Consider the following 22,962-nt stretch of genomic DNA (forward strand, 5'->3'; position numbering starts at 1 on the left):
GATGTGAGGCCAGTGAGCCATCCTTCCAAATCTGAGAAAATAAATTAACAAAGAGAAATAGAGCTGAAAGTTGGATTCAATTTTTCAATTATTTCAAATCTGACTCGAACTATACCTGAAGATAACTCTGCTTCGTGCTCTTGGTTGTGTGAACCAAGAAATTCCTTCAGCTTGAGCCAGTTTGGCTTGGGTTTTCCAATTACAGATAAATGAGCCCTAAGTAACACAACCCTGTTTTCTAGTCTTAAATTGTTGAAAACAAAAATTTTATGCTATAGAAGGCTGATTACACAACCTGAACTCTAACAAGATTACTACCCCACATCACTCCATTTGTCTCACTCTGAAATATTATTCAACTGCAGGTCTCAACTCCTCCTTCGACTGTTGTATAGTCAATATATGATTTCAACTTACAATGGTAAATCATATATTTAAATTGTTACTGATAGCACCGAATTCAGCGGTAATGAATACTAACTCCATTTAAACTCAGTTCACATGGATTCTCTCCATCCAGGAAGCGCTGAATCCCAGAAAACCTATTACCTCATCCAGTAATATTTTGTAATATGTGCTTTGAAGCAGTTTTAAAGAGTTGATACCTTCCATTCTGAATATGGATTTTATTTTATAGAGGGAATATGTGGATGGGCAAAATACGGAAAATCTTCATAATAATATTAAAACATGACACTGTTTTCCAAGGAGATATATATATTGTTTTAAAGAAGAAAGAGAGAGAGAGAGAGAGAGAGAGAGAGAGAGAGAGAGAGAGAGAGAGTTTTTTAAAACTGTGATATAGTTTTCCATGGATCCCCAAATGTTCAAATATTAAAATTATTATGTAAACAGCAATATACAGGAAGTAACTATAAAAAATGAAACTGTTTTCTTTCTATTATTTATAAACATAGATTTAGTGCTCGACTCCAAACCCAGTATTTATTAATGAATGTACATATAAATATTCAAACAATACATCCTGAGTGTACATGCAAGATTTCACTAAAATTCCCTATTTTTCTTTCAAATTGCCCTTGAATCTGCTTTCTTCCTTTAACATAGATACTTTAGAGACAACTATTTATTCCATGTTTTCAACTGTAATGTTACAGGTATCTCCTAAAATTGAAGAAATGATCTCCCCAAATTTTCATTGGAAAATTTGGTCATTAATTATACAAATTGATTCATCCATTTATTTTGATTCCAATAAAATAATAAGTGATAGTGATATACTTATATAGGTACTTAGATAAATATTTCCATTTCCAATTTAATAAAAATACTCAAAAGATGTACTAGAACTATTAAAGGGATTACCATGAATTAATAAAACAGTTCTTGGCGCAAATTAGTCTAAAGAAGTATAAAATGAATTTTCCCAAACAGAAAAAAAAGAAAATTACTCATTTTCTCCAGAATTTGATGAACATGTGCATGACATAAAAGGCAAATTTTCCAAGCTAATGTTGCACACACAGGTCCTTTCTTTTGTGTTTTTAATTTGATACTGTCTTTCCTCAAAAGCTCCACAAAATTGTATAATTTTTAAAACTCTGAAAAACCTGGACTGGTCTTACCTATTAGATAATTTTTAAAATAATTGTTATCTTCAGTTTTCCAAATCATGTTCCAAAGCTCATACATTATTTGAGATAGTCCTGTTAAAATATCATTCTAGCTAGTTTAACTATATTGAGTTATTCTAGATCTGTATGACAGTTTATTGTTATTAATTTCTTTTTTGTTATTAATTTCTGCAATCACTGGGAAATAAAAGTATCTTCCTGATTTTGTCTTAGAAGATTTCTTCAATCTCAGGGCCTGCACAGAGTAAAGAAGAATGAGATTTACAAGCTGACAATCTACTCAGACTAAATATTACACTCTGATATATGAAATATAAGATATATTTTTTGCTAGTGCTGTTCAACATTCTATTATTTTCCAGTCACTATGTGAAGTCCTGAGAAGCATTATTAGGCTTAATTCTCACAACAGGCCATTGGGACACTAACATTAACCCCATTTTTTAGATGAGGGAACTGATATATATCATGCTAAAAAAATTAATTTTAATGTATATTATGGCAGCAGCAGATAAAATATGTGCTTGGTTATTTTGAAATCACTAGTAAAAATTTCAAATGATTAACACAATATACATTACCTTACTTATATTAAACTCTAAATTAATATTATGAGAAAACAGAAAAAATATAAATAAAGTATTTCATTTTTAATATATTTCAGGGAGATTTTTCATATACATGACAAAACACCTTTCTGGAAAATATTTAGGTGAATGTGATATGCATTTCCAAGTACCCCCTCACAAATGTATTTCTTTACTAAAATTAAAAACACTGAATTTGATTGTACTTACTTTGTAACTATGTACTTTTTGTAAACAAATAGTAATCAGCAAGTTGAAAAACCATAATTGTACTGTTCCATGGCCTACATTCTGCACCTTATTATACCTGCACCAGTATGCCAAATTCCTGTAGAGTAATGTGATGCATAAATGAGAACATTATTAAATAAAACAAGGTGTGTATGAAGTCCCAGAATAAAGTAATTGTGCTATCTAGTTTAATTTACAGAATAAATGAATAGTAAATATGAACTACTGAAATATAATTAGGGAGTAAAATGAAATCTTAAGAAATGACAAAATGTCACTCTGAACTAAACCAAGCCCAAATGCAACTTGGAGAAACAAACACAGATTCTTCCTTGGGCGTTAGGTGAATGGCATGGCCTCTTGCATAAGAGAATAGCCCTTTTGGGGAAGCTTCTCTAATGCAGTAATAAGTGGGTGAAGAAGAAAACACAAATCAAAATTACATTTAGCCATATTAGGAAGCATCTTAGAAAAAAGCATTTTGAGGACATTCAATATATTTAAGGAATCAGCAAATACTCCTAAAGGTTTAAGAAAATAATATATTCTTCAAAAATCCATGTTTATGTGGATGGACGGACAGCAGGATGGAATATTATAAATAGTTAACATATATTTGATGAAAGTATTAAAAAATGGAGGTAAGGCTGTCTTCCAAAATAGGCATGGTGGGTGGCTATGTCCCATGACCCAAACGGGCAGAGTTGGGGTGGGGCGGGCAGGGAGTCTCAGTTATTTATTCCTACCTTATAAATTAGTGGGTTAAAGTAACAACCATTTTATTTCTTCATGATTTGTGGGTCATAAATATGAGCTGGTTCTTCTGCTGGTCTAACCTGGGGTCACTCATGTGACTATAATTATTGGAAACTCAATTGTGTCTGAATGGTATAAGGTGGCCTCATTCACATGCCTTGCCATTGCTGCAGACTGTCAGCTGGGCCACTGTCTAGAGCAGGAAACCTGGGCTTCTTCACATGATAATAATATTTTTCCAGGATGGCAAGAATGGAGGGTACCTGGTCTCTAGAGCAGTGGTTCTCAACCTTCCTAATGCCGCGGCCCTTTAATACAGTTCCTCATGTTGTGGTGACCCCCAATTTCATTGTTACAAATTGAACATGATTAAAGCATAGTGATTAATCACAAAAACAATATATAATTATATATGTGTTTTCTGATGGTCTTAGGCAACCCCTGTGAAAGGGTAAGTCGACCCCCAAAGGGGTCACGACCCACAGGTTGAGAACCGCTGCTCTAGAGGGTTCAGCTTGGTAGTTATACCATATTACTTCTGCCACACCTATCCTTCAAAACAAGTCGAATGCCAGTCTAGATTCAAGGAGAAGGGTAACAGATATCTACTCTTGATGGGAAGACATACAATAAATTCGTGGCCATTTTAAATTTTCCAAAGGAGGTCAGAAAGTAAATAACAGAGGGAAATACACCACATGAATTAATCTAGAAATGGTCTGTTCTGCCAAATATATAGCTAGAATTAAACATCAGATTCCAGCTGTAAGGCCTCTCTGTCATTAAAATAACAGCATAGAAATTTGTAATAAAGGTGACAACATGAGTTTGGCATTTGACTTTTTCTCTGGCCTTGTCCCAATAGAAGGAGGTTGGAGGCGAGGGGTGGTGAGGGGGGAAGAGCCTGAAACTCTCATCAAGAACTGCAACATCAGTCTGCTCAGACCCCATGGCAATGGGTAGAAAGAGGGGGAAATCTCCTAAGTATAGCACATGTAACTTCTTTAGAATCAGAAGAATTTGGACTTGAATTCGAGCCCTATCATCTATTAGTCATATAATAATGGACAAGTAAAGTTACTGCCCTCAGCTCTAACCTATTCCTCTAAAAATGTATATAATCATGCCTAAGATGTATGATTATTCCATGGAGTAGAGGAAAGTGAAAATCAATAATGCATGCCTAGCACAGAGTACATTCTCAGGAAATGATGAAGATGCTGCTGATGATGATCAACATCTATTATATATATACTAGAGGTGCGGTGCATGAAATTCGTTCACTGGGGGGCGGGAGGGTAAGTGTCCCTCAGCCCAGCCTGCACCCTCTCCAATCTGGGACCCCTTGAGGGATGTCCGACTGCCCATTTGGCCCAGTGGGATCGGGCCTAAACCAGCAGTCGGACATCCCTCTCACAATTCAGGACTGCTAGCTCCCAACCGCTCACCTGCCTGCCTGCCTGATTGCCCCTAACCGCTTCTGCCTGCCAGCCTGATCACCCCCTAGCCACACCCCTGCCAGCCTGATCAATGCCTAACTTCCCCTGCCGGCCTTATCATCCCCAACTGCCCTCCCCTGCCGGCCCGGTCGCCCACAACTGCCCACCCCTGCAGGCCTGGTTGCCCCTAACTGCCCTCCCCTGCTGGCCTGATCACCCACAACTGCCCTCACCTGCAGGCCATCTTGTGGTGGCCATTTTGTGGGGACATGGGGGCGGCCCTCTTGTGTGTTGGAGTGATGGTCAATTTGCATACTGGTCATGACTAATTAGCATATCAGGTCGTGACTGTGATGGCTTCATGACCAATTTGCATATTACCCTTTTATTAATATAGATATATTTTTAAAAAATATTTTATTGATTTTTTTACAGAGAGGAAGGGAGAGGGATAGAGAGTTAGAAACATAATGAGAGAGAAACATCGATCAGCTGCCTCCTGCACACCCCCTACTGGGTATGTGCCCGCAACAAGGTACATGCCCTTGACTGGAATAGAACCTGGGACCCTTCAGTCCACAGGCCAACACTCTATCCACTGAGCAAAACCAGCTAGGGCAACATCTCTTATATATTATCCAAGTTATACTTGTTAGCATCATCCAGTGCTTTCCACATAAAGTACTTGGAGGAAAACTCATGTGCTTTCCTCAGTGGAGGAGGTCATAGAATTGTATTCATCCTCAGGCCCTTATTTTCCAAAGATATTTAAGGATCTTGTTATTTTATTAATAAGTTCCTATCAGTGATTGAAGAAGTAAAATAGGCTCACTAAAAAATGTTAACTATAAGAGAACAAGGATAAATCAAAGAAAGATCATATATAGAAGATAGAAGAGAAAAAATGTTGGGGGAAAATTAGTTTTCGTAAAAACTGCCTTAAACATGTCACAGATTGGTTCCTGAGAGCATTTTGCAATCATTAACATATACAGTGAAGACCTGAAGTCATTAAGAGAAGGAAAACTAGATTTAGAATTAGTGTGTCAATTTTAACAATGTTGGGGTTATGCTAAAAGTAAAGCATTGAAATGACATTTTTAAACAAATAACATTCAAGATTATGAAGAATGTTGATATCCTAGAGCAGTGGTTCTCAACCTTCCTAATGCCGCGACCCTTTAATACAGTTCCTCATGTTGTGGTGACCCCCCAACCATAAAATTGTTTTTGTTGCTACTTCATAACTGTAATTTTGCTACTGTTATGAATCGTAATGTAAATATCTAATATGCAGGATGTATTTTCATTGTTACAAATTGAACATAATTAAAGCATAGTGATTAATCACAAAAACAATATGTAATTATATACATGTTTTCCGATGGTCTTAGGCGACCCCTGTGAAAGGGTCGTTCGACCCCCAAAGAGGTCACAACCCACAGGTTGAGAACCGCTGTCCTAGAGTCATTCTACAAATATACCAGATAAAAGGGAGATTTGCTGTAATTTCCTTCTATATTCAAATTATTTTTCCCTTTGTTAGAAATTAGGTATCCTCATATGAAGGCTGGAGAAACTGCTAGGAGTATCATTGTCAATTTTATTCAAAATGGAGAGGTAGCACAAATTAACTGAACATAGAAATCAGTTTCATCTAGGTTTAAGAGGAAATTAAAAGGCTAATATGTGAGAATGTCATCCACACTGACTCTGTCCTAAGGCTGCCCTTCTGAAGGAATATTTGTTCCTTCTGGGCTGCAGCTTCCTCATTTGGCATTTGTGTCTCAAAGGAACAATGGTGAGCAGAGTATCTCAGCATGCACTAAATGATGAGTAAATGTTTGCTACAAGGAATCAGAGGATGGGCTTGAGTCATTCTTATCCAGATCAGAGAGCTCATGAGGCAGCCACCCCCCCCCCCTTAGTATCAGGTAAAATCTACTAATCTAAGCTTTCTCTATTTCATTTTCATATTTATTATGAATAATATCATTACAATGTATAAGTTAGTTTTCTTTCAATATTTAGTGAAAAGATTTAAGTTAATTTCTTCATTATAAGCAAATCATTGAGAAAGTGGGCTCAGGTATGGACCTAGAAAAGATTCATTTGATGTGAACCCCGAGAAGAAATTTATCTGCTAAAACATACTCTCCATGGTCAACTAAAGGCCCCAAATATATACACAATACAAGCCTAGTGCCCGTTTGCTGATCGGAGCTCCTCCTGTACACCAGGAAGAATCTCCGACTGAACTCTCAGCTTCCCGAAAAATGCCTCACTTGTTTATAAAGTCTAAAAACTGCAGGAAAACCCTGATTTTATCTTTCGACCAACAGACTGAGACCTGCCCTGTCCAATCAGAATCGCACAATATGGAAAACTTTTATATAAAATGAACTTAAGAACCTGGATAGAAACTTCTATTATAAAAGATGGTCTCCCTAGTTTAGGTTGTTACCTGAATCAATATCTCCTGGACTGTAGCTCCTTTTTGCTCAAATAAATGTATTTTTTTCCTTCTTATATTCTGAAATTAATTTAGGTTTACATAGTTATTTTTACTACTAGGGGCCCGGTGCACGAAATTCGTGCACTGGGTGTGTGTGGGGAGGGGAGTGTCCCTCAGCCCAGCCTGCCCCCTCTCACATACTGGGAGCCCTCAGGCGTTGACCCCCATCACCCTCCAATCACAGGATCAGCCCCTTGCCCAGGCCTGACGCCTCCGCCAGAGGTGTCAGGCTTGGACAGGAGACCCCCATCTCCCCCTGATCACTGGCTCTGGCCCCCGCCCAGGCCTGAGGCCTCTGGCCCAGGAATCATGCCTGGGCAGGGGACCCCCATCTCCCTCTGATCGCTTGCTCCACCCCCCGCCCAAGCCTGACACCTCTGACCCAGGCTTCAGGTCTGGGCAAGGGGACCATCATATCCCCCCAATCCCCAGCTCAGCCCCCCACCCAGGCCTGATGCCTCGGCCAGAGGAGTTGACCCTCATCACCCTCCGATCACCAATCACCGGATCGGCCCCTTGACCAGGCCTGAGGCCTCCGGCAGAGGTGTCAGGCCTGGACAGGGGACCCCCAGCTCCCCGCGGTTGCAGGCTCTGCCCCTGCCCAGCCTAACGCCTCTGGCCTAGGTGTCCGGCCCGGGCAGCGGGGACCCGCAGCTGCAGCGGCCCCGCGATCGTGGGCTCCGCTTTAGGCCCAAGCAAGGGACCCCTAGCTCCCGGGACTGCCAGCTTCGACCGTGTCCAGCTCCCATCGCTGGCTCCACCCCTACTTCCTGCTATCACTGGCCAGGGCGGCAAAGGCGCCTGATTCTCCGATCATGGCTGGGGGGCAGGGCAAAGGCGGCCCCAGGGCCGCCTTTGCCCTGCCCCCCAGCTCTTAGCTCCCCCCTGGGTTTCCGATCACTGTCAGTGGCAGGGGGCTTCTTCCTGCTTTCCCTTTCGCCTCCCTGCATTGTGCCTACATATGCAAATTAACCGCCATCTTGTTGGCAGTTAACTGCCAATCTTAGTTGGCAGTTAATTTGCATATAGCCCTGATTAGCCAATGAAAAGGGTATCGTCGTACGCCAATTACCATTTTTCTCTTTTATTAGATAGGATTGTCTAGACTCAGAATGGCAAATACTCAAAGCTGTGACCAAACTTGGATTGACAAGTTGTAGCATCCCAGAGGTATGTTAATTTTTTCATTAAATTTATTGGGTTAATAAAATTATATAAGTTTTATGTGTATAATTCTATAAGATATCATTGTATATTGTATTCTGTTTCCTACCCCAAGTCAAGTTACCTTCCATCACCATGTATCTCTCCCTGTACCCTCTTCTACCTCCCCCTGACCCTCTTTTCTCTGGCAATCACCATAGGAGTCCAAGGCCTTGTCCAGGCTCAAAAGAAAAATAGTAATTAATCAAATAGTAATATTTGACATGAATGCCGATGGAGAGTTAAACCATGTATACCTGCTTTCTCTGTTCAAAAAGCAAAGAAATGATGACCCTGCTCAACTCTGTGCTAATCATCACATGTGTTTTGTTGGCACTGGTACCATGCTTGAATTAAAAGTGAGGCAAAAAAAACTGAAGTCCATCTAGAAGAGAGTGATGATAAAGACATATAGCTAACATTTATTGAGCGTAAAAGATAATAGAGCTTAAAATCATGATCAGTTTGGGTCCAGAGTTAGATTTAATCAAAAGCAGAGCAATCATGGTTTAGGGATCTCAAATAAGTCAGTTTAAATATTTGAGGTACTGTCATTGGGAATTAGGCTTATTGTGTACCCCTCCTTCTATAATAAAATTAATTACAAGCCACAGGATGCTAGATTTTTGTTGTAATGAAAAAAAGAAATTATGTAATATGCCTATTCAAAAATGGAATATTCTACTTTAGGTGGAGTGATTTTAGAATCACTGAGGGCTCTCAAGCTTAGTCAAGATGACCAATCTGGCTTTAGAGAAAATTTTAAGACTAACACAAAAATTTCACAATGACAGACCCAACAAAGGTTAAAATAAATTTAAATGTTAATGTCTTGGGTAAGTCTTACACTCTATGGTGTACAGAGATTGTCCAGCCTACAATGTCTTAAACCCAGTCAATTTTCCAGCTTTATATCTTCTGCTTAGTGACTGAAGACACTGGACTATATGACCCTTGGTTTGGCTTTAGAATTCCTTGGAATTCTGAGGGTCTATGACCCTCCAAAACAGTGGTTCTCAACCTTTCTAATGCTGCAACCCTTTAATACAGTTCCTCATGTTGTGGTGACCCCCAACCATAAAATTATTTTTGTTGCTACTTCATAACTGTAATTTTGCTACTGCTATGAATCATAATGTAAATATCTGATATGCAGGATGTATTTTCAGGGGTTGTGACCCACAGGTTGAGAACCACTGCTACAAAATATAAGCCTTAACCTATCCAATTACTATACCCTTTAATTTCTCTTTTATGCTCATAACTAGAGGCCTGGTGCATGGATTCGTGCACCAGTGGGGTCCCTCCCCAGCCATCAGGCCCTGATTGGTACTGAGGGAGATGGGCCGGACACACCCTGGAGCCCTCCCGTGGTCCCTCCCCGCCCTGATTGTGCACCGGTGGGGTCCCTTGGCCTGTCTTGTAGGGATTGGGCCAAAACCGTCTGGTGCATGGATTTTTCCAAGGTGTGTGTGGCCCATCTCGCCCAGTCCCGATCAGCCTGACCCCAGCAGCAAGTTAACCTACCGGTCAGAGCATCTGCCCCCTGGTGGTCAGTGTGCATCATAGCTACCAGTCCAAGGGTTGAATGGTAGCTTAGGCATATTTATGTTCCTGATGCATGGAATTTGTGCAAGAGTAGGCCTGCAATCCCCTGACTGCCAGCCTGCCAGCACCGGATTCCCTCTGGCACCCGGAACCTGCGCTTCCCTTGCAGCAGCCCTCACTTCGTCTGGAAAGTCATCTGGAAGGACGTCTGGTCTAATGAGCATATTATGCTTTTATTATTATAGATAGATTTATAATGATGAGATGATAGCAACTAAGTGTGTCTTTTATTATTAGCTTCATTTTAGAGGTGAGGACACCAAGGCTCAGAGAGGTTATAAGACTTGCTCAAGATTACACAGGCCTGAGACACAGGTTTGTGAAATCCCCAAGTTCATGCTTCTAACCACTGCATACACCATCTTCCACAAAACACAGTTACAATTTTTTAATTCCTCTCTCTCCTACTACACACATAAAATATCAAAATATAATTGAAAATATCAGTTACTTTCAAGCATATGCATTGTTTATATGTTTCATATTACTAAGAAAACAAGTTCCTTGAGGTCAGGATCCAATGTCTAGTTATATGTTTTTAAAGTGCCTAATATTTGAACAGTCAAAACATGGCAAGTACTCTCCATAATTCTTATAAATAACCCTAAATTCTCAGTGTCAAGGTAGGCACATTTCTATTAAATGAGGCATTTCAAACTAAAATACCTGTGACTATTAGTGATATAATTATCTTTATCCATGTAGAATAAAGCATACATACTACTCAATGCTGTGTTCAATGTTGCCATATAAGTTATATGAATTTTAATGTTCCTATACAAATGCCTTAGCACTAATAAGACAAGTGCACATAAATCATCTCATAACCTCATTTTACACCATGAGAAAAAAAATAACAAAAAGTGTTAATTACTGAGAAATATATACCACAGCCTGTTCTTCCAAAGAAAATAGAGAAAGTTCGTTTTCATGGTTACAGAATTGATATGTTCCCACTAGTAAATCACTTTAATGCAAGCATCCTATAACTTTGGAAGTGACACTACTAAGGTTCATGAAAGCCTACTTCTGGACAGGAAATGAGAAGTCTAGAATGGGGAATGAAATCCAGAGAGAAACTGTTGTGTGCCCTGGACTCTTTAGCATTTCCTCAAAGGAACTGTGCAAGCAAAGTGAAAATACAGTAACTTAAACAACACTGTTTTGGCTTCTATCCCTGATAAAATATAGTGGTTCTAATTGAGTATATATTGATCTAATTAGTGTTTTCTTTCATTCTTTTTCTAAGAATTAAGGAACTGTTCCCAGAGTTGGGAAAAAATGATCCTGTAACTTTATGTATCTTATTACTTCTTTTAGAGCCTTTTTTGTTAAATCTAAAATTGATGCATTATTGAATGGAAATTCTGCAATTATTCTTCACAAGGATTATAATAACACCAATTTCAAAATACTTCATTGGGAGTTTTTTAAAATAAAGAATTACATATATTCAACCACAAAGAAAAGAAGAGCAGAAAATTTATGACTAAACAAATTTCTTTCATAAAAATATTTTTGAGGAAGACCCAAATTAATCAATTGACATTTTCCTCTCAAAGTGACCAAGTTTGTAACTTCAATAATCAAAGCAAATTTCCTAGAAACCTTACAAAAATAGTTTGTAGTTTTAATAATAAAGCCTTTTCATATGATTTACTTGGTATCAGTAAAATGATAGTTTATTTATAAAACTATGTAACTCCACAGTAATATTCTATCACTTGTTAACCATCTTAATAATTAGTATTAAATCATGTCATAGTTCATTTAGTAGCACTCTATCAGAACAGTATCTATTAGGATAATCTGATATAAAAGTTTCAATATAGCATTAACTATCTCTGCATTAAATCCTTATATTTCTATCTCTTTTTATACTTATATAAATTTGGGGTTTTCATAATTACTTACAATTTATGTTAATAGAGCATAATAAAAATGGTTTGCCTCTAACCAGAATAGCTTCAATACTTATAAACACAGTACGTCCTAATTTCACCATACACACACCAAGCCATGGACGAATTATTCTGCCTTAGGTTTTAAATAGTCCTCAATGATTAAAGGATGCCACAGGAATAAAAATGTGGGCTGTAGAAATATAATGTGTAGTCTCACTCTCTAAATTTACTGAACAAGGCAAAGTATACACGTGTGTCAATGGAATTATTTAGCAAAATTCCCTGTTAGTCAGTTGTCCTAGGAGGTCACAATCACATCTATTTAAAAGCCTAAATTTATATCTTTATACTTCAATGAAACATGGAACTTATAACAGATTATATCATACACAAAACTCTGAAAGTGTTGGCAATATATTACATTTCTGGGTAAAGAGGAAATTAAAACCACTGGAATTAGTGAATAGATTAGCCAGTTAAGCCTTTAGAAAATTTCAAGTAGCCTGCTTCCTCCAACTCCAAAATTGGTGCGCGCGTGCACACACACACATACACACACACACAATGTATTAGCAATGTTTATTGTAAATATCTCCTAATATAACTGAATACTCATGAGCTATTATGTAGAAGTTTCATGTAGAAGCAGGAACCTTGGTTGATATCTGCAAGCATCTCATCCCAACCACATAAGAACACAGCAATAGTATCAGCAGAAAGCAAGATCCTAATTTCACCAGCTAGAAAACTCAGCAAAACTATGAAGCCAAAAGTGCTTCAAAAGCAGCAAGAGGAAACAGAGCACTGGTTTAAATGGACCAAGGAACTGTTGGTCATTAATGAAAAGATAAAAAGCAGATCTAACATATGATGGTCATTTACATAAAATACCATGACAAGATACTGCTTTACACTAATATATTTAATGATAGAGGAGACAAAAATAATAGAAGAGGGGGAAAGGGTGGGGCACTTTTCCCTCAAATGATCACAGTTGTTGCCATCCCTCTTGAGAAAAAAAAGAAAGAAAGAAAATCACCTCTCTGGTATCTGTCAGATATATCCTGATGAACCCATCCCAAAACACGTAAGCACAGAAATCTCACATTTCAAAAATGAGGTGTGTGTGTGTTCCTATATGCATATATCACATGCCTGTGGGAGAAAAAGACATGTGTGAAACACAGAAGATTGGTGTTGCTCAAGGTCATTCCCTTCTTGAAAAAAGAAATGGGAAAATGACTAAAAGAAATGGTCTGGGGGACAGAAGTCAAATGACAACTTCTTTCCACCTGCCAATATGCTCACATTGGTTCCCATGGGTGTCCTGGCTTTCTTATTACTCTGCCCTCTTAATAGGGACCATAAGAGGGCTTACAAGGAAGGAAGATTTTGCTGAGAAATTTCCTATCAATACCTGTCAGTCTTAACCTGCTAAAGAGCCAAGCCAGCTCTAAGGACAAATGCTTAACAAGCACAGTGGACTCCGATCTCCAAATTGGTTTGCACAGTTCTGTCTCTCCAGACAGGAAAAGCAAAAAGAGGCAGAAATGTCCATTTTTTAGGAACTTTTATACATGAAACTCTGTGCTAGCAGGTGTTTATGGTTATGACATTTCACCTAAACCCCTGAGGATGAGGGTAGAAGGACAAGACTTGACCTACAATTCACTAAATCCTTAGCTCCTTAGTGAGAAAAGGCAAAAAAAAAAAAAAGTGAAATGAAGAGGGAAAAGATTATTTCATTATTTTCCCAAGTACATATATGCTCCACCAGCAGTCCTTCTTTCTTGGGCACACTCTAAACAGGTATGCCTTATTTGTTAACAAATATTACAAATGATATAGCTTCTGTTGTAATAATATTCAGGAGAAATTTGGGGGACAAAGAGGTGTCCTTGTCAGATTTGTAGTGTACAGAAGTCAGTTTTCTGTCTAGGATTTTCTGAGTGATGGGAGAAATGCCAATAAATTCACTAAAAGAAAAAAAAATCATTTATTTTTTCCCAAATTCCCAAGAATTTTTTAGTTTTATGCAGGCAGTACCTTGAGTCTTCAGAAGGAAGAGTGGGGACCTGCTTTTCTGTTAAGTCTGAGTTACCCTCTATATCCTTTCTTGGTTCTCACCAGAGCTTGAAGTTAAGAGCAAATCTGTCTTTAAAGTGGCCCTATCTCCTTCATCTTCACTGGGCCTGGGGTGAAGGGGATGGTGTAGTAGCCTTTCCATTAGTATTCCAACTGAGTGTAAAGCAGGTGTATAAATGAGCTTGATTCAATCCAGAGGATGTGAGGGGAGAGAAGAAACACATGGAAGTATAGGAAAAAGCACTTAGTTTCAGGTTTTGAATCCTGAGAAATCCTATTTGAATATCAAGGCATTTTTGCAGCAAGCTTTTATTCTATGTTCTTGAATATTCATTCACAAGGGGATGAGGGTTGCAGGACCAGGACATCAATGCCCTCCATGCCTCCTTTACCTCCTTCTCATATCCAAGGAGCCACCTCAGCAAAGATGTGCCCGCTCTGCCAGGGGGCCGCTGAGCTCTCCTGCCCCGCCCCAAGAAAGTGTCAAGGAGGGCCTGGCAGCTGCAGTGGAGGAGCCCAGCCCCCAAGCCGGCTGCATACATGGCTTTGTAGCACCACCAGCCTGTGAGGGCTGCAGCAGCAGCCGAGCCCAGACTCCAGAGGAGTCCAGGACATCAAGCGAGAGGAGCAAGCTAGTGGCCAGCTTGTAGTCTGCAAATGCCATCATATGGATATCTATCAAAATGCAGCTGGAAGAGGAATAGCAGGCAGTGCCCCTACACTCGTCTAAGCGGCTTCAGCAAAGAGAAACCCTAGTAGCAGTCCCAGCCACTGTCCCCTAGAGCAGGGCGCCTGGTGCTGGGCCTGGCCAAACCCTCTGCTGGGTGCAGCCATCCAGCAGCGCTGGGAGGCTGGAGACAGACGAGCACTCCTCCGCTGAATTATTCAGACCACCTACACGATGGAATGAAATATTGATGAGACTACTTTGGAAGTGCTCTGTCTTGCTAATCCTAATGCCCTGAGAAGGGAGTGGATTTTTTTTTTTTTTTTTTTTTTTTTTTTTTTTGTAGGGGACAAGGAGGTGATGGAAAAAAGGAATGAGAAATAGGTGCTTTGGAAGTTCACTAAATTTGCTCTACCTCAGCTGGCCATGGGAATCTCCATCTTAACATTCAGACCCAATACATTAATTAGGCAGTCACAATTACATCCTACTCCTTGTAAATCAAGAATTTACAAAATTACATGCTATACAGACACACACACACACACAAACAAACAAACTACTGCACACAAGCCCCTCTCCACAACTGAGACAATACAGCTGGGGTGGTGTTGAGGTGGTGGTTATGGTTTTAGCCTGGCTCCTCTAGATATACAAATGACTTCTTTCATGGATCTATTTTGCTACATTAAAAGCAACCCTCACAATTAAAAACCATATCTCAATACACACACACACACACACACACAACAACAACAACAACAACAACAATGAATTTCCTTCCACGCAAAGACAAAGCAAGTTACAAAAAACTCCATTTGAGATTAAAGTCTCCAGATGTGTAATTTACAACTACTAAAGGATCTGGCAAGCTCTGCCATGATAAGGAAAGAAAATCAACCTGGCACCAGGAGTAGGGAAGGGTCAACAATTATCCTGGCCTGAAATAATGGGTGGAAACCAAGCACCCTCTTGCACTCCACAATCTGGGGAGGTTTGGATACCAAATGGTCCCTGACAACCATAACCCGAAGGAAACACTGGATTTTAACCTCTGGCATTTTCAGAGAGGTTCACCAAGCCCAGTGTTCCGAAAACATCTGCTACGGCGGAGTGTATCCATATTCCCTTAGCTTTCACTGCTAGATTAAGTGCTCAGGTATAGATTTATAGCCCGCCTACTAGAATTATATTGCAACATCAGGGAACGCCCTTGGATACCCAGCTGCTAATAATTTTCAAAACATTAATAAGTAAAGTAGCCTGCAATGCAGATAAGACATTAGAAACAAGATCATAAGGAAACTGGGTGAGGCAAGTAGTCTTTTGCTTGTTACCTGGTGCCTCTAGAGGAAAAGACCGTAGTAGGAGGACTTTCTGCCCGCAGGTACGATTCCGGCAAGGTGGCTCCAGGTGGCTTTCACAGTCCGACGCGGGTCTCTCTCCTCACTTCGGCTGCCCTTTGCCATAGCTCAGCACCTGCATCCTAGGGAGTCCGAGAGATGGCTTCTGCCACTGATGCCGCTGCCTGCAGGTCGCGCTGGGTGGGGGAATCCGCGGCGATCGCCCCATGAAACCCACGTTTCTGCGCCCAGGGAGCGGGCAGAGACAGGGCGGCCGCTCACGCACACTCAGACACACACACTCAGAAGCACACACACACTCGCACCAAGGCGCGCGCGCACTCGCATTCACACTTGCACACGCACACCCAGCACAACACGGGGAGGAGGCAACAAGGAGGGGACAGGCCCTTCTCACGATCGGCTTGGATGCCCACCGGACCAAGGGCAGAAGAGAGAGTGGTCTGACATAGCCATCGCCGGTAGATCATGTTTCCTTCAAGTTCTCCTCCAACCCAAATCCACATAATTCAAGAGCTGGTGACATTTTGACGGGGAGGAGGGAGCCGAGGAAAGGTTGAGGAGGAGCCGGGGATTTTGTTAAGCAGTTTTAAAAGCTATCCTTGTTACCTTGTTTGAACAGAAATCAGAGCCAGCAGGAAGGGCTAAACTTTTGGCTTCAAATGACGGGGTCCAAAACGTAAATATCCTTCTGGCCAAGACAGGAAGGACTGGATGCACAGAAACAAGAGGGCTGCGGGACCCTCTGTTGACCTTGTGATGTACCTGGAAGCAGGTTAATACCGGCGCTTTCCAAGCCTCTGGGTAAAAAGATCCACACACATAGGTCCACAGCCAGGTAGCCGCTCCGAATCCAGCAGGGAAAATGGGTCTGAGAGTCCTCCGCCCTCGAGAACCTGAGCACGGAGGGCAAGACGAGTTAACACATTTGCTTCTGGGCAGTTGGATAAAAGACAGTCAAATGCATCAGATAGGCGCGCACGCGCGCGCGCGCACACACGTATCTGGAGAACAGCTTACAAAAAATAAATGCCAAGATGACTTCGAAAGGCAGAAAAAAAAATCCAGAATCCTTCGGAAAAAAATGGAAGAACCCGCTAGAAGGTTATGAAAATCTTCCCAGATCTTTCATTGTTTCTTTCTGGTATGAGTGGGTGCGTATTTCCAGAAGGTTTCGTTTATCGGCCCCACCCCCGTCCAGTTGCGCTTTTTACTCCAGATGTAAACCGATCTTACAAAATGGATTACGTGGGTGGGTTGTGCTCATAGCCCAGAGCTCCGAAAAGTCAAGAATCCTAAGAGAACCGCGAGCTGCGAAGCCCTTCACATCCTCCAGGGAGAAGGAAAAACACGCAGGAACACAGGCACACTCGCGCGCACGCACACACAGTCCTCGATTCCGGCCGCTCTGCACACGCTCACCGCCTCCCTGCGCGCCCGCGCGGCTGCACACAGCGCCCCGCTCGCTGCCCACGGCACCCAGGCGAGTCCGTGGCTCAGGCGCCGGCTGGCAGCCCAGATCCCCGGCTGCAGCCTCTGCCGAGGCGGGCCCCGGTCCTTGGCTCCCCGCGGCGGCGTGTTCCGGCAACAGCTACCGCCCAACCCGGAGCAACTGCACCCCGCGCTGCAGCAAGGAGGCGGCGCGGGCGCGCGGCCGTGGGCCAGGCCTTCGCCACGGAGACGGGAGCTGCCGCGCCGCCCAGACTGAGAGTCAGGGGAGACCCCCGCGGGGGCCGCCGCGCCGCCCTGGCCCCTCTGAGCCTGGAAGATTCGGAGCGGTTTACCCCTGCCGGCTGGAGAGGGCCGGCGCAGCGCCCGCAAATCCCCGGGCTGGAAAGTGCGGGGGTGTTGCAGGCGCGGGGGGCAGGGGGTGGGGGCGGTGAGGAGCGGGCGGAAAAGCTGGAGCCAGGGGGCAAACTTCCAGAGGGTTCCGAACTCCTCCCGAGGGGGGACTTGCTGACCGCCCACTGCCCCACCTTGTGGTATAAAGGGATTGTCGCCGGGTTAGCCCACGACTGACGGTGGTGGGAAATCCATTCGTTATAACCCGCCGGACAAATCTGAGACCCAGGACTGCTGGCTTGGGATCTTAGCCACCTGCGACCAGCTCCCCGTGTCCCCTTAGTAGCATAGTGGGTGGTAGAGTTTCTTGGAAGTGGAAGGTGAAAAGAACATTTATATCTGAGAACCAACTGGGTGTATCTGTTGTCCACATTTTAGCATATCAAGGGTAGAAAGCAAGCCCAATAGTCACCATAAGCCGAGCCTGACCACTAAAGCCACGGGAACTGGGCACCGGCCTGAATCAGGAAAGAGAAGGGGTGGGGAGATCGCTAGGCGCTAGACAGGGCCCCACGGGGAGGGCTCGGCTTTTCTCGAGTCTCTGCCACTGTTCTCCCGAGCTTCTCTCCAAGACCCTCTACCCTCACTGCCTCCCGCGGGAAAGGGCTTCCCCCGGAAACCCCCAATGAAATCACGCCGTTACTTTCAGGTGGAACCGGGGAACCCTTTCCCAGCACGTGGTCCCCGTTCCCAGCAGAGCGCCTCCCCCAGCAGCACCCCGCCCAGCTGGCCCGGACGCCAGCCAGAATCCAAAGAGAACAGGAGAGGTGGAGGTTGCAGAGGGAAGCTGGCTTTCGGGGGCCTCTGCGTGGCCGACTGGGGAAGCCACGTGCTAGTAGTCCCCTTGGATAGGGCGCTCTCGCGTTCTGCTACCGGCAGAGCCCCGGCTTTAGCGTTGCTCTGCGATGCACAGAAGCTCATGCTCAAACTCACCGACGGGCTCCCCGAAGTGCTTACAGGGCAACCACCGTAAGCAGGACCCACACAGCTGCCACCTTCGGGAAGAAACCGGCGGGTGGTACTTGTCGTCTCTCCTCCCTCTCCTCTGTTCCCCCTCTATGCCCGCCAGACTCGGAGTCCAGCCCCGGGTTCGGAAATCCCCGCAACAGTTCTGGCCGATTTGTTCCGAAGAAGCGCGGCTCTGGAGCTGCTGTTGCCACGGCGCCTCCTCTCCCCAAGTAGGCGGTTGGCGCGGCGTCCGGGGTTCTGGGGGGAGCTCTGCGGAGCCCCAAGGCGCCGGCTGATCCGAGTTCGAGAGCTGGAGGATCACACTCGCCCAGCAGCTGGACTGTGCGGTGGTGCCTCCCAAAAAATAAACCAGCGGGACAGCGCGGCCACCGCGGCCACCGCTGCAGTCCAGGAGCGTCTCCCCTGCAACCAGCAGCGCTGCCCCCGCGGCTTTAAGTCTCCCGAAGTGAAAACAGGGGGTTCCGGATAAGCCCAAGGTAAGATCCTGCAGGGGACTGAGTCCCAGAGCTCCCTGAGGAAGGCGGAGGGAGCGTGCTTCCATCCTCGGTTCACTGTAAACTTAGCGGCTTCTGGGACTTCACTGGAGGGCGCGGAGCTGCACCAGCCGGACTGACAGAGACCAGAGAGCACCTCCGAATACTTGGCCCGCGGGGCGACTCCTGGTTCCTTCAGGATCGCCCCACTTGCTGGCGCCTCTTCCCGGCTGAGCTGATTGGAACCACTCAAGACTGGGAGATGAAGCTTTGCAGTTCCCCTGGGACCAAAGTGTGTGTGTGTGTGTGTGTATATATATATATATATATATATATATATATATATATATATATAGAGAGAGAGAGAGAGAGAGAGAGAGAGAGAGAGAGAGAGAGAGAGAGATGTTGAATGAGAAACCCTAAGACCTCGCCTTGCTGCACTGATTAACTTTTCTTTTTCGTTTTGGTTTTCTTTTTATTATCTCCCTCCCCCCTCCCCCCATCCCCGGACCGGGATCGAGGTGAAGAGGGGAAACACTTATCCAGTTGTAATAAGTCCAGAGTTGGGAACAGGGTCAAGTTCCTCGGCGCGCACATGTGTGTGTGTGTGTGTGTGTGTGTGTGTGTGTGTGTGCCTGAGAAGGGTGAAACCCACCTATCCTTAAGGTGCAGAGTAATACATAATGTGTGTCACTTTTCAGTGTGCTTTTAAGTGGCAAGCTGTGCGGAGCCTTCCTGTTCATTGTGAAAGTGCTTTCTTCTGCTTTCACATTTCTTCTCCTCTCTAGAAAGCACTCTGGTGAAGCCGCGTGCCTCTCACTCCCAGGTACGGTGTGTATATTTCCCTCCTGCACGGGCCCATTGGAGCTTGCCAATGGAAAGGAAGAAGAAAGCTCTATTTTACATGCCTCTCAGTGGGAAGTGGCAAGACTTTCAAGGGAAAGGCTAGGGTATTCTCCCGCAGGATCACTCAGAGAGTTAAAGGGTAATTTTTACTTTCATTTCCTCCAAAGTAAAAAAAAAAAGCCTCTGAAAACAAAGGAGATGAAAATCTCTAGTTTGTCTATATGATTATTATTACAATTAACTAACTCTGAAACTAGTATACCTTTAAGAGTTCAAACTAATTTCTTGTACAATAGGGTCCCTTAACACATTAGCATCTAAAGAGAACTAAATTTTATTTCAGTCATTTATTTTTTATTTTTCTCAATATATCTGCCTAGATTGTCTTAATTTATCCCCCAAGCCAAAGTTTATACTAAATCACCTTTAAATCATGTCAAATGTCTCTCTCTCAGATTGTTTATGGTATAAATGCTGGATTGTTTTCCCATAATAATCTAGAAGTTGAAAAAAAGTTGAGTGTTTTGCTGATTTCAGACAATTAATGGAAATGACTGCTTTGCAGTAAGTTAATGGATACCAAAGGTAACCTGAGTTTCTGGTTATATTATAATTTAGTATTTAAGTTTCTTCTAAGGCAGTGAAAAAGGCACGATATACTGTATTTTAAAATTGTAATTAACAATTTGTTTGCTTACCCCATGAATTTTCTTATATCTTTGGATTGAAGTGTGTGATAAATTATCACTTTTGATCTAGTCTGTATTCCAGTTTAGGACCAAACTGTCCTCTCTTTAACCAATGGCCAGTCTCCCGTTAGCTTGCAAATCAAATAAGACTACCGTAACGCTCCTTGAAGCAAGAAGGCTCAAAAACACAAAGGGAAAGCCAATACCATGAATGCTATAAACATTTCATTCTATTTTTTTTTAAGAAAGTAGCTTCAGAAACATTTATTTACAGTGGAATTACCTCCAAATTTCCTGGATTACTAATAACTATTGTAAAGAGCTTTTGATTCCTTTTATAAATATAAAGTCCTCCATTAATTCAAGACTGGAATATGATATGAAGAACCAACAGGGGAATATAGGTTTTTGAACTGAAGGAACAACATTTAAAAAAACTATTAAAATAGGCTAAATTAAATCCAAACATCAATATTTTTCAAATTACTACCAAGTTGTGCCCTACATAGTTTTGAAATATAAAAGGAGATCTGCTTATCTTAAAACATGTTTCTGATGTTGTACTTGACTATAAAGTCCTAAGGTACAAATTGTTTTGGCAATCAGACTTGAAGACCCAGCATATTTCGTCATAAATAAACAGATTTCTCATTTATCTATTCTGGACATCCCCACAGAAATCAAACTTATTTACTATTTAGCATTCTCCTGAGATACAGAAGGTATTTTTTCTCTTTATTTTATGTTCAAATAAAAATATTTTTTGTTGTTGTTGAATGCTTTCACTTGATCTTGTGTAAAGCAGACATTTGCTTTCCTTTCTTCCTGTATTTTTTGTGAGACTTTTTAAACTTTATGGATCCTGATGATGGGGTACTACATGATTTAAGGTTTACATTATGAGCACTGAACTAGCAATAAGAACCCAATAAATTACTACATGAAAGTGGTCATTTCCTTTACTAAGAACAGTGATTTTTTTGAACCTTAATTTTTAAACATAAGTGTAATAATTTTTAATGATAGTGTCCTAGGAAGAACTTTTTGAGAGAGCACAAAGAGGAGTTATTTCAGAGATAAACATTGCTGGACATAAAAGGCAATTCTTAGGCAATATTGCAAGTAAGAAGTAAATTTTATCTTTAATATCCATCCATCTTTTTTTTCTTGCTTATTTGCTTACATCCTGGTATCAACTCCCTGTATTTGTCTGGTGCTTTAATTTTGTTACCCCAAACCCCCAAAATGCAACATCCCATCTAGGAATATCTAACCCAGAGGAGAATGATACAATGTTGTGATCTATTTTCCTCTTTCAGTCAAAGCCTCCAGTTAGCCATGTTAGACAGATCTAATTAAACCATTAAGAAGAAAACAATCATAGCACACTAATTCCAGCTGAAGTGTCATCCACTACCAGTTTGCCCAATTCAGGAATATGGAACCAACTTAACTTCTGAAAAAGCAGAATTTCCGGCAGTGTGATACGTATATGGGAAGCAAAGTCACCTTCATCATCCTTAAATTTTCATACAAGATGGAATGTTAACTATGGCACTGTTTTTTATGTTTTACTTTTTGTGTTTTTGATAGTGCCCTGAAACAATTACTAAAACCTACATTTTCACCTTGAGAGAAGCATTCAGAAAGTTTTATATTTATATGTCCATATAGTATTTTAGGAACGTTTCCACTGGATCTTGAAACTCTATTCTAAAATGGAGCCAGTCTTCACATAATTATCTTACAAACAAAAGTCTGCATTGCTGTTCTTAATGACTTGATTTATGAGTACTGGTAGGCATACCCAGTTATATTAGATGTAAGTAATAAGCTTTTGAAAGTCTATGGACTCAGGGGGGTGAGGGCATGAGTGGAGGGGGTGGGGGTAGGTAATGTGGGGATAAGGACACATATGTAATAACTTAATCAATAAAAAAAAATTAAAAAAAGAAAGTCTATGGTCTTAACTAAACTACATAAAAAGCATTTGCTTTTAAGCTTTAGTTTTACAGATTTCTTTTTCTCATGTTTATCTTTCTCCAAAATCTGCCCCTGAATTTCAGCCAAGTGGCCACAAGTGGGCAATAATGTGACACACTCATATGGTTGAGATCACAGAGTTGGCCTTTCTCATAGCCACCGTAGATTTAGAACTGAGAATTAATTTCTATTTTTCTATTGAAATG

General features: G+C 42.0%; 1 protein-coding gene across 2 annotated transcripts in view; it reads right to left on the bottom strand.

Moving 5' to 3' along the window:
- LRFN5 (leucine rich repeat and fibronectin type III domain containing 5) overlaps positions 1-17,776 on the bottom strand; it is a 308,108-nt gene extending 290,332 nt beyond the window's left edge. For both annotated transcript variants that reach the window (XM_059659451.1, XM_059659443.1), the window contains exon 1: positions 15,928-17,776. The gene's annotated coding sequence lies outside the window, so the exon portion shown is untranslated. The remainder of the gene's footprint in view (positions 1-15,927) is intronic.
- Between the last annotated feature and the right edge of the window lie 5,186 nt (positions 17,777-22,962).

Source organism: Myotis daubentonii, chromosome 1 (assembly GCF_963259705.1).
Source record: "Myotis daubentonii chromosome 1, mMyoDau2.1, whole genome shotgun sequence".
Taxonomy (NCBI): Eukaryota; Metazoa; Chordata; class Mammalia; order Chiroptera; family Vespertilionidae; genus Myotis; species Myotis daubentonii.